This window comes from Tenrec ecaudatus, chromosome 3 (assembly GCF_050624435.1).
Source record: "Tenrec ecaudatus isolate mTenEca1 chromosome 3, mTenEca1.hap1, whole genome shotgun sequence".
NCBI classification, from domain to species: Eukaryota; Metazoa; Chordata; class Mammalia; order Afrosoricida; family Tenrecidae; genus Tenrec; species Tenrec ecaudatus.
The window spans coordinates 13,113,114-13,126,913 of record NC_134532.1 but is presented as its reverse complement, the minus strand read 5'-3'; positions in this window follow the sequence as shown (position 1 = coordinate 13,126,913).

Sequence of the window (13,800 nt, the reverse complement as noted above, 5' to 3'; positions counted from 1 at the left end):
CACTATGGTTCAGAACCAACTTGATAACACCCGATGATGACAACAACAACAACAACAACATATTTCAAGATGCAGAGATACAATGAACTAAAATTATACAGAATTCACTCAGTAATTTCTGTCTGAGAAAGCCCTTGAAATGCAGATTGTCAAACTTGGCCTGGACACTGATGAACATCGTGTGAATGATTTAAAAGACAAACAAAAAACCTCAGTTGTCCTTGATTTGATTTCTTATTAGGACAACTTTATGTGTACCAAAGTAGAACTCTGCTTCATGATGTGTTAGTCTGGGTGGACTAGAGAAACAAATCCATAGAAACTCATCTGTGTATAAGAAAGAGTTTTATATAAAGGGTAATTGTACATCAAGAAAGCATCCCAACTCAGTTCAGTCCAAGCCCATAAATCTGATATTAGCCCATATGTCCAATACCAATCTATAAAGTCCTCTTTAGACACAAGAAACACACACAATGATGCCGAATGCAAGAGAATCACAGGTCATTGGGTTTGAAGTCTTCTGGATCCAGTGGTATTGTAGGAGTTGGCAGGGGTCTCTACAAGGCGTTTCTGGCTTCAAAGGTCTGGTTGCATCAGGACAGGTCCACGAGGCTTCTCCAGCATCTAGAATGCAGCACCATGTGTCTTGTCAGTAGAGCGTCTCCAAGGGGGTGAGCTGAGCGAGAGAGAGAGGATGTCTCCCACCTCTAAGAGGAAAATACAGGAGTTCTCAGAATTCTCAGGAGAAGGCCCTTATCACACAGCGGCCTCATCCCTTCATTATCAATCTTCTCAAGTCCCACATTGACCCCCAGATTATGTAACTACAACAATGTGGTTTGGAACTGCAGACTTTATGACTACTTTATGACTTTATGTATACAAGTCTGTCATCTAAGGAGCTTCTGGGTAGATTCAAGTGCTAATCTTTTGATTAGTAGCCAGATGCTCATCCTGTTACATCCTGCAGGGATTCCTTGAATGATAATAAAGACCAAACCCGCTGAAATGCAGTTGATTCCAGCTCCTAGGGAACCCTTAGGACAAGTTAGAACTCCTTAGGGGTTAGGAGACAGCAATATGTTGCCAGGGTTCCTTTGAATGATAAGAACCTGAACCAAATTCACTGCCATCAAGTCAATTGTGATTGATAGAGACCCTGAGAACAGGACAGCACAGCCCCTGTGGGTTTCTGAGACCAAAACTTTACAACAATAGAATTACTCATCTTTCTCCTTGGAGAAGATTCTCATAAACTCTTGAATAATCAGCTTAATATCAGAACTGCCAACTGGTCTGAACTCTTGGATTTATTCTTTCGGGATGAAGCATTTCCAGGATTAGCTATTTGGCCAACCATGAAATTCTACCAGTTCATATGTATAACTTTAAGTTTGGGTAGGAAGCTATGGTGGTTAGTGGTAACATCAAAGTTGCCAATTAATCGGAACTTTCTAATGACTTTGTTATAATCCACGTGATGGCTTTTCATAAAATTATAGGATGGGAGGTTCTTTTAGAATGATCTAATCTTGCACTTTGTGGAGGAATTTCTTTTAAGACATTCTAGAAAGATGGTTATTATCAGCTCTTGCACCAATTAATTTGTCTATCCATTTAGTTAATCATGAAGAAGATCTTTTGAACACATTTGTGTTTTAAGTAAACATTTGTATTTTAAATTACATTACCTGGATATTAAATGAATATTTCTTTCTGACATATTTACCTATTGTTTCTAGTTCTGAACTTTGTACCATTTCAGAATCAATTAATTCTTCTTTCAAAACAATATTTTAACAAAAATACATCTCAATATTTGGTGGAAAATCTTTAGGTCTCTCCCTTAGCTCCTCTGGGTGTCCTGCTGGTACAATGAGTAAATGCTCAGAGACCAGCGGAAGGGTCAGCTGTTGGAAACACCAGCTACCCTGTGGAAGAAAGAGGTGGAGCCCTGTTTCTGCAAAGATTTCAGTTTTGGAAATCCTATGAGTCCATTAGACTATAATATTGGGTTGCTATAAGTTGAACTGGACATGACAGCAAAGATTTTGAATTTTGGGGTTACTCTAGCATAGACATCTCTGGACATCTTAATAATTCATCTTTTGTTCTTTTGAGGGCCTTCATTTATCCCTGCACCTTCTCATATGCTACCTTAAAATTGGAAACGGTGTCATGGCCACTTTAAATATTTATTATTAAATGTGTTATGTATTATAATAAATGCTACACACATTTATTAATAGTTGATCTTCTGGTGGAGCCAAATACTAATTTTCATCCCTCTGATTTTACTAACCGTTATATATTTATGCATTCCCTCGCTGGCAAGAGGTGAAATTGTGGATGACTAAAATAATATTTCAGGTTTTTTCCTCCTTAAGTAATGCAGGTAAAAACATTTCAAATGTTAAATGAGCTTGCATTAACTCTTCAATAATCTGTCCTCTCTTCTCATTTAACAAAAATTTAATATTACAGATTTGTTTCTTTTCATTTAATAGCACATACAAGAAGACAACTTATTAAGCTTTTACATTTTAGTGCCCAATTCTGACTTAATCACTCAGTAGTTGGAGCTCTGTCTCCTCATTCCTAAAGTGAATATAATAATATACCTAGATCATCAGAGTGGTGAAAAGATTTCATGAGATAGTACATAAAAATATTCTGTACATATGGCATTATATTAAACCCTCAGTAACTATTTATGTATGTACAATATGAATTATATATTAATACTATAGACATGGGAATCATAAAATACTATTTTCCATGCTTAATATTTATCTTGAAATTACTGATCCTTTTCACATTCTTTTAAAGGTTATACAACATTATTGGCAGTATTACAATACTGTATATATATAAGCATACATTTAAGCAATGCTCATTTGATGGACATTCGGTGTCGTTTAAGTGATATGCTCCAAGTAGGTCATGGCAGTTTTTTTTAATCGTTTTATTAGGGGCTCATATAACTCTTATCACATTTCATACATACATCAATTATGTAAAGCACATCTGTACATTCATTGCCCTCATCGTTCTCAAAATATTTGCTCTCCACTTAAGCCCCTGGCATCAGGTCCTCATTTCCCCCTCCCTCTCTGCTCCCCCGATGGCAGCTTTTAAAAGTGGATTTTGCACATCTCTTTCCAATTCTGCATTCAGTGACCAGTAGAAGTGTTTATTAATAGTTCCCATGAACCTTGGCAAACGGCACATATGCGTCCACCATTCTTTTCCACCCTCTGTCCTGTCCTCTCTTTGTACATACCATTTACTGGTACATCACTTTGAGATTTCTAATTTTAAAAGTATAGTTAACATTCTGGAACACATATATTTGCACCTGGTTGAAGGCATTCTCAAAGTAGTATCTCAAAACAACAACAATAAAAGTAAATACATGAATCAATCAACTCACCAGAAACTGGAACAACAAACTCACCTGGTCGTTCTAGCTGACCCGCCTTCTTCCTTCATGTGACACATCCTAAACGGAGAAAGGACCTGTGGGGGGAGTTCTCCCTTTTCTTTTCTTCCTCCGTCATACCAATGCTGGTCCTAGTTTAAGGAATGACGGTCATTTGACATTAATGGTAGAATTGCTTCCAATTATTATGGGGCACATATGCATAGAAAAGCTTCATTTAAACCTTTGGCTTCAGAAATAATTATTAAATGCTCATTAGCTATAAAAAGGATGTTTTTCCAGCTGTAGATCTTGGTAGATTTTTGTTCTTTCAGTGCAGGGATCACAGAGGAGAATATGTAAAGAGATGCAAATTCAAGGCTTTACTAAATTCCCTACCTATTCTCCTTGCAAGGGCAAAGCCATGTGGCCTACCTCTCTCTCTTCACCTTTTTTTCTTAGCTATGCTCTGAACAACAAGTGGGCTTGTAAAACATGGATTAGTTCTTACAGGCACATAGAAAAAGAACAGAAAAGATCTGTCAAGGAAACATCAGGGGGGCCCATAAAGGATGAAATAGAGCTGAGCCCCTGCATCCTTCATTTGTCACCACCTCCCATCAAGAAAGATACTGGAAAAAAGGGAACAAAACCGAATGAGAAACCAATGGCTTGTTTGTGCCAAAAGGCTTTGTGTTATTCATACCAGTTCTATTTATTTTTTAAAAACTCAGATAATTTATTTGACTCTTTTAGATAGGGTTGTCACTTAGGGTAAAAAGGACAAAGAAAACCTAGGATCCAGTGTGGGGCTGGCTGAGTACACTGAAAGGAAAGAGGCCTCAGGCAGATTTAAAATGTATTTGTGTATCAGAGCTACACAGTCGAGTTCATTTAGTTCCAACCTAAAGTGTATGATAGTGATTTTAATAAGAATAGTTATATATTTAGTTTATAGCACAATTCCAACTAAAAGCTCCAAATTGTGGAGAATATCAAATGCAAAGTTCTCTTAGGTCATACAAAATCTTATTCTAAGTAAGTTTTAAAGCGGATACAAGAACTATAGAAAGAAGACAAAAAGAAGAAGAAGTAACTTTATTGAGTATTATTTAACCTTGCAGGATAGTATTAGAAGGAGTTTCAGATGTTTAAATGAGAACAACATTCTCCCTGTTTTCCTTTTATTTTATTGAAACTGATCTGTGTGTGCGTGTATGCGTGTGTGTTTCATAGAGCAAAACCTCAAACTTAGATTTAATGATTTCTCCTTCTTAAGGTGTGTAGAGCCAAAATAGTTCACAGAAGTACAGTGCATTTACTCTGGGCTAAGGGGAAAATGGGTAACAGGGAGTTAATAGACAGGATAAAGACACTGGAATATTTCTAAACATTAAACTTGGATTCTACCCTCAGGCAATAATTAATGAGGACTTAGCTGTTCATAGATTTTTAAAAATCCCTTTTAACAATTATTCAGTTGCACGTTTATTGTAGGAAAAATTAAAAATACAGGTAAGTAAAAGGAAAGAGAATTTCCCATAGAATTGCCACCCATTATAACCAGTGTTAGCATTTACTGAAAATTGTGTCACACTGTTCAGTACTATTGATAAATACATAGTATTGATCACTTATTTTTGACCAGGAATATATTGTGAACCTTTTCATATATCAATTAAAGCAACAACAACTAGTTGTTCTCAAGTCAGTCCTGACATGATGACAGTGTGCTTCAAAAGCGTTGTTATTTGGGGGCACCCCACAAACGGGGGCCTAGAATGTTACTTAAAAATAACGTGAACCAAACGTAAGCATAACCAAAATCTTTAACAATTTTTCATCGAAGCATCTTTTGTTTTCCCTTGAAACTTTTTAGGTGCTTCCATTTGATTCCAACACATGAGGTTTAATCCCCATAACACTTTAGCAAGCGGAGTTATCTCCATCAAAACTCCATCATGAGTGCTGCTGAAATAAATTGGGGTTACACAAACATGTTTACAGGGCTCAAGGCTGTAATTTGTGCTTGGAGGTTATATATTACCATCTTCCAAGAGTATCTCCTTTATGTATTTCTGGTACAGATAAGTGTGAAAAGATGATTTGGCTCATGAATTCAGCCATTGATAATAATTTGATACAGTTAGGAAAAAATAAATATTTCCCAGGTAAGTAATAGGATTAAGGCAAATCTCACCAAATTAAAGCCTCCTTCCTTATGACTAATAAAACCAAAGAATGATGCCAAAAAATAATTGCATGAAGCCAAATTAAAGAAGTTGATTTAATTCAATAAAAAAACACAAGTTTCCTCATCAGTTTGTGTCAGTGACAATTCTTGAATGCGCATTATCATTGGTCTTTAAGTACATACTTAGAATGATTACATCATGTGTTAGTGTGAATATGTAGGCACTGCTTATTTTCTGGCTAAGGTGCACGACGGGTGCTTTTTTCATATTTTCGTCAAAACTCCAAATAGTTATTTATCCATTTCTTTTTATTTGAGGTGCTTGTATTTTTCATGTATCCATGGTATCCACGCTGACAAAAGAACTGTTGGGCAGGCATGAAAAGAGCCCAGTGTAAACAGAGTCATGGCCTTGCTATGGAATTCCACAGCCCTAATAGTACCCCAGTCCTATAGTTTAGGAGGGGAAGTTTGCAAACTAGTTAAAAGGTCCATTGCTCCTTTCTCTTCCTGTCATACAATTTAAGATATATGTCCTCCCCTACCCCCCATAACTCAGCAAAATACTTACCCTGTTAGTCCTATGAATAGAACTCACTTTGGTTTATAAAATAAAGTGCAGCTACATGCTATATATCAGCTATTCTGCCCTGCTTACTCCACAGGATTAATTGGAGCTGATCATAGCATTGATGCTCAGGGTGCATGCCTGCATTGTTTAATTTCCATAGTGCTTATCTGCAGCTTTCATATTTCGGGGGGTCTTACAAGTAATATTGCTTAACAGCACATACACAAAGAGCAGTAACTTAAAGCCTCAGTTATGTTGTGTCAAATCTGATCATGGGAGACCCCTGTGTGTGTCAGAGGGGAACTGCAATCTTTATGGCTTCAAATCACTGATTTTTAAGAAGTATATTGTCCACGCTTCTTTTGATAACAAGTAAAATACCACAAAGCCAAAAGTTTCCCCCACGGTTCACAGTAGATAAGAATGCGAAAAGTATTTAAATATTCTGATGTTTGAATGATCCTCAGAGGTCTTACTGTATGTAGGCTATGTGTAAAGTTGGAGAGCGGCATAATTGGAGCAGCTATTGTTAAACAGTAAAACGAGGGAACAAGAAGAAAGAGCAAGCACGAATTGGAAATTTTAAATGTAATAAGAATTGTGTTCTCCCTGTGTTTGTTATATAACCAAACTCCACTGCCATCAGACCAATACTGACATATGGCAGCCCTAATTACAGAGCAAAACTGCGCCCAGCGGGCCTGGGAGGCTGTAAATCTCTAAAGCAGCAGACTGCTCATCTTTTTCATGCAGAGCAGCTATTGGCTTTGAAGTGTGAATCCTTCAATTAGTAGATGGGTGCTTTGATCCTTGTGCTACCAGGAGCCCTTTATTATGCTGAAGTAAAAATAAATTTAAGTAACACAAATAAATTGATAGGAAGACTTAAACCCTGGATGTAGAAATGATTAAGACACTAGAAGACTCTGAATGCTGGCAATAGTTGCTATTTACTGATCTTTTTTTTTTTTTTTTTTTGGTGGGGGTGGCACTTGTAATGCCAAGTGCTTTTTGAATTCTGAATTTAAACTTCCCAACAGTACCTTGGTTGTCAGCTGCCGTAGAGCTGGCTCTTGAGTCATGCATATGATCAGATTATTGTGATATGGTTATAGCTGACTGAATTATTTTAGAAGTAGATGGATACGCCTTTTGGCCTGGTCTATCCTAGTCTCGAAATTTTGCTGAAACCTGTTAATCATCATCATACTAACATTCAGTTTTCCACTGAGAAATGAGTGGAACCTGTCCCTGAGGACCATTGGCTGGAAATAGATCTAGGATCTCCCAGATGAAAGGTCCAAACTCTATCTAACACCGAACCACCACTGACCTCCAATTGTACTAAAACCCCACGGCTCACTCCCAACAAGTTAATCCAATTCCTATCGACCCCGTTGTAGGGTTTTGGAGAATGTAACTCTTTACAGGAGCAAATAGCCACGTCTTCTTTTCCCTTAAGAGCACTGGTCTTTTAGTTAGCAGCCCAGTGCTTAACCCACTATGGCGCCCAGTTACTTCCCAATAGCTCTGTGGTTAAGTGCTGTTGAATTGGCTATGACCTTGTGGAATAACTGAATGAAACTGTCTCCACATCATCCTGAGAAGGGTTATTCTTGAGGCCATTGTTGTAGCCATTGTGTTAATACATCTCATTGAGGGCCTGCCTCTTTTTCATTGACCCTCTACTTTCCCAAGCATGATGTTGTTTTCCAGGGACTAGTTTCTCCTGATAATGTGCCTAAACTATGTGGTCAAAGTCCTGCCATGCTCCCTTCTCAGTGGTATTTGGGCTATGTGTTTTGCCAGGAGTGATGGCTGCCCTGGCAGTCCATAATACCTTTAATATTCTTCACCAACACTATAATTCACAGCCCTCGGTTCTTTTTCAATGTACCTTATTCATTGTCCAATTTTCACATGCATATGAAGCAATTGAAAATATGACGCCCTGGTTGGCCAGGTAGCTTTCTTCCTAATTTTGCTAATAGAATCTGTTAATATCACTTTTCACAGATGGAATTTTTTCTTTAGTTCTTTCCATTTGATATATACTCAGCATTTTCTTACTGTGGACTTTCTAACATCGGGTTTTTGCATATTCCACTGTAACAGTCTCCTTTGTTTTCTTGGACCACTTCTGAAATTGTCTTCTCAGCACATTTACTTCATCATTTCTTTCATTTGCTTTAACTGCTATACGCTCAAAACCAAGTCTCAGAGTCTCCTTGGACAAACAGGTTGGTCTTTTCTTACTTTCTTGTCTGTTTCACTGTCTTTTGCTTTCTTCATGCATTTTGTTTTTTATGTTATCCCACAACTCCTCTGACCTTTGCTCATCAATATTCAATTTGTCAAACCTCTTCTTGAGATGTGCTACTGTGGTGGCTGGGGTGATGCTGGAAGCTCTGCCATTGCTATTTCAAGTGCCAGCAGGGTCACCAAAGGGAACAGGTTTCAGTGGTGATTCCAGACTAAGAACTGGCAAGGGAGAAGGACTTGGATATCCCCATTTTGGAGGAAAGAGGGGCTAACAAACTTTTGCCTAGCTTGGAAACATTGTCAGATACCGAATGCCTAACGAAGGGAAGCAGAACATTGTCAGAGATCGTGCCAGACAATGGGCTCCTCGGGCGAGAGGGCACCTGAAATGTGACTGAGGAGGAGCCACTTTCTAGGAGTGACGGTGATCCTAGGGATGTGAGTGAGGGAATGGAGCCTTTTGGATCACCATTTGCCAATGGGGCACAAGTCAAAGTAAGGAAAAATAGCTGCAAACATTTGCTAAAGGTCAGAAGTTTAGAATGCACAAAGGATGAATCTGGGGAAATTGGAAGTGGTCAAAAATGAAATTGAACCCATAAAAACCAGTATCCTAGGCATTGGTGAGATGAAATCAGTACGGACCCTTTTGAATCAAAAGATCATAGGGTTTACTATGCCAGGAATGACACAACCAAAAGGAATAAGGTGATATTCATGGTCAAAAAGGACATCTCAAGGTTTATGTTGAAGTACAATGCTGTCTGTGATAGGTTTATATCTACCTGTCTTCAAGGAAATCCAGTCAACACAAATATTCAAATTTATACAATAACCACTAAAGGTAGTGAGGCATAAGTTGAAAAATTCTACCAATGTCTTTATGATTGATTTTACAATGTTCTTTTTGACAATGAAAGTCAGGAAAGGTGTGCATCCGGGTTGTAGCCTCTCACCACACTTGTTCAATCTGTGTACTGAACAAATAAGCAGAGTAACTGGCATTTATGAAGAACAACTGTGATAAGAAATGCGATAAGGATGTGAGGAAGAATATGGTAAGGAATTTGCTAGGTGATGAGGAAGGAATTGTTCTGGGTGAAATTGTTCTAGGTTTGCAATAAGAACAGAAGAAACCAGGATGAACCCAAGCTTGTGAAAGGACAGCTTAACTGCAGAATGTTCTGCATCTTCTTAGAAAAACCACATACTGGTACAAGCTAAAAGAGGATGCAAAGTACCACATTCTTTCTGTGTGACCCAATAAACTGCATGCCTGCAAAAGCTTGTCCCCAGCCTCAGCTCAGGGTCCCCACTGGAACTCGACTGAATCTAGTGGGGTCCCTCAGTGCTGAGTTTGGGTTTGGACCCAATAAACCGCTTGAACTATACTCAGTCTCTGCTCGTTTTGTTTATTCAGCGAGCTACTTACAACATTTGGAGGTTCCACCAAGATAGATAGAGGTTTGTTGAGCCAAGCCACCCTCTGTTTCTGAGGAGTGCACCCTTTGAGGCTGTGTTTGGGTGCTGGGTGCAGTGGAAGCCTGCCAGCCCAGTCTCCCCCTACCCATCAGGTATACAGCCCCAGGTAATCTGCTCAGTTCTGAGGCACCTGTGCTTGTCTGCATAATATTTATTTGTTCTGTGCTTTAGTGCTTGTCTGTCTTGTGGCCACTGCTTTTCCTCCAACAGGCCTGGGATCAACCCAAGGAAAACATCAGTTCACCTGCTTGATCTCAAGCTGGCCCATTGGCCTCTATGGAACAAGGACCACCTCTTCTGGAGAAAAAGTCAATCGTGGTACCCTATAACCCTTTACCCTTACGATTGGCCACTCTTTGACCTGGGATGGGCTCCAAAAGAACTTTTAACCTCTTTGTGTTACCTTTTCCGAGTTCTTATTTTAGGTCGGATCCGTGATAAGTCTGGACATCCAGACCAACTCATGTCTATCACCCAGTGGGTTGATTTTGTGGACAGTTAAGGAGCATGATCACATTCACAGGGAGAGCCAGAAACAGGTTTTGGAAGCAGATGGGAGACCTGACACTGACCCCCAGGAGTTGGAATCTGCTTTCTCCTCGTGCCACCCTGATTGGGACACAAACCACCCTGGAGGTAGGGAACACCTCCTTTCTTGCCACCTGACTCTGATGAGTGGACTCTGGGAGGCAGCATGCCGTCCCATTAATTTGTCCAAAGTAACTAGTGTAATTCAAGGCAAGGATGAGAACCAAGCACCTTATTTAAAGAGGCTGTTTGATGCCTACTGTCTACACTGTAATAGACTCGGAGGCACCAGATAACTACAAGGCCATTAGTGTAGCTTTTGTGTTTCAAGCCACACCAGACATTAAGAAAAAGTTACAAAAACTAAAAGGGTTTACAGGGAAAAATATTAGTGATTTATTAGAAATAGCTGAAAAGACTTAAGATAATAGAAACCCACCAGAAGAGAAGTAAGCTAAAGCAATGGCCAGAATCCTTGACATGACCATGGGGAGACCAGAACCCCGTTCCAGGCCAGGCAGGCATAACAGACAGAATACACGCACGCATACCTCTAGGCAAGAACCAATGTGCCTATTGCAAAGAAGAAGGACATTGGGAGTCCAACTGCTAAAAATGACTTCAGGATGGAAATCAGCCCAATAGGGCAGAGACTCCACCCATTCCTGTCTTAGAACTGGAATGAGGAGGTCCTCGCATCGCTGTCTCCCCAAAGCCCATGATAACCCTGAAAGTGGGAAGCAGGCCTGTCACATTCCTTGTAGACACAGGGGCAACTCACTCGGTCCTCAAGGAAGCAGCAGGCCTCATTGGCACAAAGAAGACTACCATTCAAGGAGTTACAGGCAAATTAGAAACTGTCTCCTCGACTATAAGAAGGAAAATACACCTGGGAAAAGGTGAGGTTAAACACACTTTCCCCCTCATGCCAGACTGTTCCCCCTCTTCTAGGAAGAGACTTAGTGCACAAAATTAAGAGGGTGATCAGCTTTCAACCAGACCATACTCAAATAGCATTGGGTGGGCCCGAAGAAGAAATCCCCCTGGCAGGTCTCTGTGACTCTTCCCTTGAATGACAGTTATCTCTTGGCAGTCACTGACCCTTCCTCTGGAGCATGTGAGGGAAGACTATTGACTGAAATCCTGAGCGTTTGGGCAGAAGAATAACCTCACTGGGCTTGAAGCCCACATGCCTACAGTTGTGGCTCGCACATAACCCAGAGCAAGCCCAGAGGCAATCCGTCAGTAACCTGTCCCCTTTAAGGATAAGGAAAGAGGCTGAAGGGACTGAAGGGATTGAAATTAAAAATAAAGAAGAAATTTTGCAACTGTTAGAAGCTGTCTGGCTTAAAGGATCTGTTGCGCCTCATCCTGGCCATCACAAAGGAATGGACCTCGTGGCCCTAGGCAACCGAAAGGCAGATGAAGGAGCTTGAAGAATGAACCTGGTACTGGCTGCCAAAGGGCTGACACGTCTTAACAGAATGTGAAAGTAAAGTGCTCGCGAAGCAGCTGCAAGCCTATACTCATCTCGGCCCCAGCAAAGTGGCAGGACTAGTCCAATTAGATGATTGAGTTTCCCGGCTGGCCAAGACAGCAGAGGAAGTGGTGAGTGCATGCCAAGGCTGCCTGCAAGTAAACGCACCATCTGCCCACCCTCCACGCCCTGTTTGGACCAGAAAACAAGGATAGGAGGGAGAAAACCACTGGGAAGTGGATTTCACAGAAATTAAGCCAGGGGGAATGGAATTACAGGCATTTGTTAGTTTTTGTAGATACTTTTTCAGGTCATGTAGAATCATTCCCCACAAAGAAAGAAGCTGCTTAAGTAGTAGGTAAAAAATTATTAGGTGAAATAGTCCCTAGGTAAAAGGTGCCTGATCCCATTGGGTCAGACAATGGACCTGGATTTGTTGCAAAAACTATACAAAAATTCCAGGCACAAATTTCAAATTACACAGTGCCTATCATCCTCAGAGCTCAGGGAAAGTTGAAAGGATAAATCGTACTGTAAAAGAGACTCTAGTTAAATTAGTCTTAGAGACTGGCGCTAGGTGGGTGACTCTCCTGCCCTTAGCACTATTACACATCCATTGCGCCCCATTTAAGGCCCCGCTGCCACCTGGTTTGCTTGCACCTCTGGACGCACCCTTGTCTATATGTCCTTATTTTCCTGAGCTGTGCATATTCGTTCATGTAGTAACTAATGTAAGTTCATGTAAGTTTAAGCTTGAAGGTAGACAGCGGTCTAAAAAAACTGGAATTGGCCATGGATAACTTATCTGAATCAGTCGACTAATTAGCAGAAGTGACCCTCCAAAATAGGAGAGGGTTTGACCTGCTGTTTGTAAAACAAGGTGGCTAAATGTAGCCTTAGGGGAAGATTGGTGCTTTTAGGCAAACAAAATTGGAATTGTTAGGCAGACCCTACCGGAAGGAAGGAAGGGATTAGATGAAAGGCAAAAGTCAAGGGAACAAGGACAAAGTTGGTTAGAAGCACGGTTTAATGTATCCCTCTAGATGACAACCCTCCTGACGACTATTACGGGGCCTTTAAGTCATTTTAATCCTGTTATTAACTTTTGACCCTTGCCTTATAAATGCTTTAGTAAAGTTTGTGCAGGAGCGAGTCAAACCGAGTCAGAAAACTCAGTATGCTCCCACAAACCAGTGGGGAGTGTGAGGAAGAATGTGAGGAGGATCTGATGAAGAATGTGATAAAGAAATTGCTAGGGGATAAGGAAGTTGGAATTGCAACATGTTCTGCATCTCCTTAGAAAAACCACATACTGGTACAAGATAAAAGATCATTCAAAGTACTGCACTCTTTCTGTGTCGTTGTAGCCTACTGTCCATTCCCAGAAAGAAAACAACCCAGACTGCAGACAACTTCAAGAGAAAAAGTTTTATTACCTGCACAGGGATTGTCAGTTCTCTTGAGAGACTGAGAAGTGGCCTGTCTAATTTTCCAAAGGTTTTTATACTTTTGCAATGTGCAGGTATGCAAGCAGGATATTGCGGTTAGCCATTCTTAGTTGAACAATAACTGCTCTTAGTTCTTCCAAGCCTTCTGAACATACACTTCCTTCGGTACAGTCTGTTGCACTTGTCAGCACAGCCTGCCTCCCTAATATCAGCCAGTTTATTTATAATTTATAGCTAGTTCATTTATAGTTCCTAATGGCTTCTGTGAGCTCAAAATAGCGTCACTCATGTCAAGGCTGTTTAAGCTTTTCCTAGAACCTCTACAGTGTGATACAATAAACTGCATGCCTATAAAAGCTTTTCCCCATCCTCAGCTTAGGGTCCCCACTGGAACTCGACAGAGTCTGGTGTAAT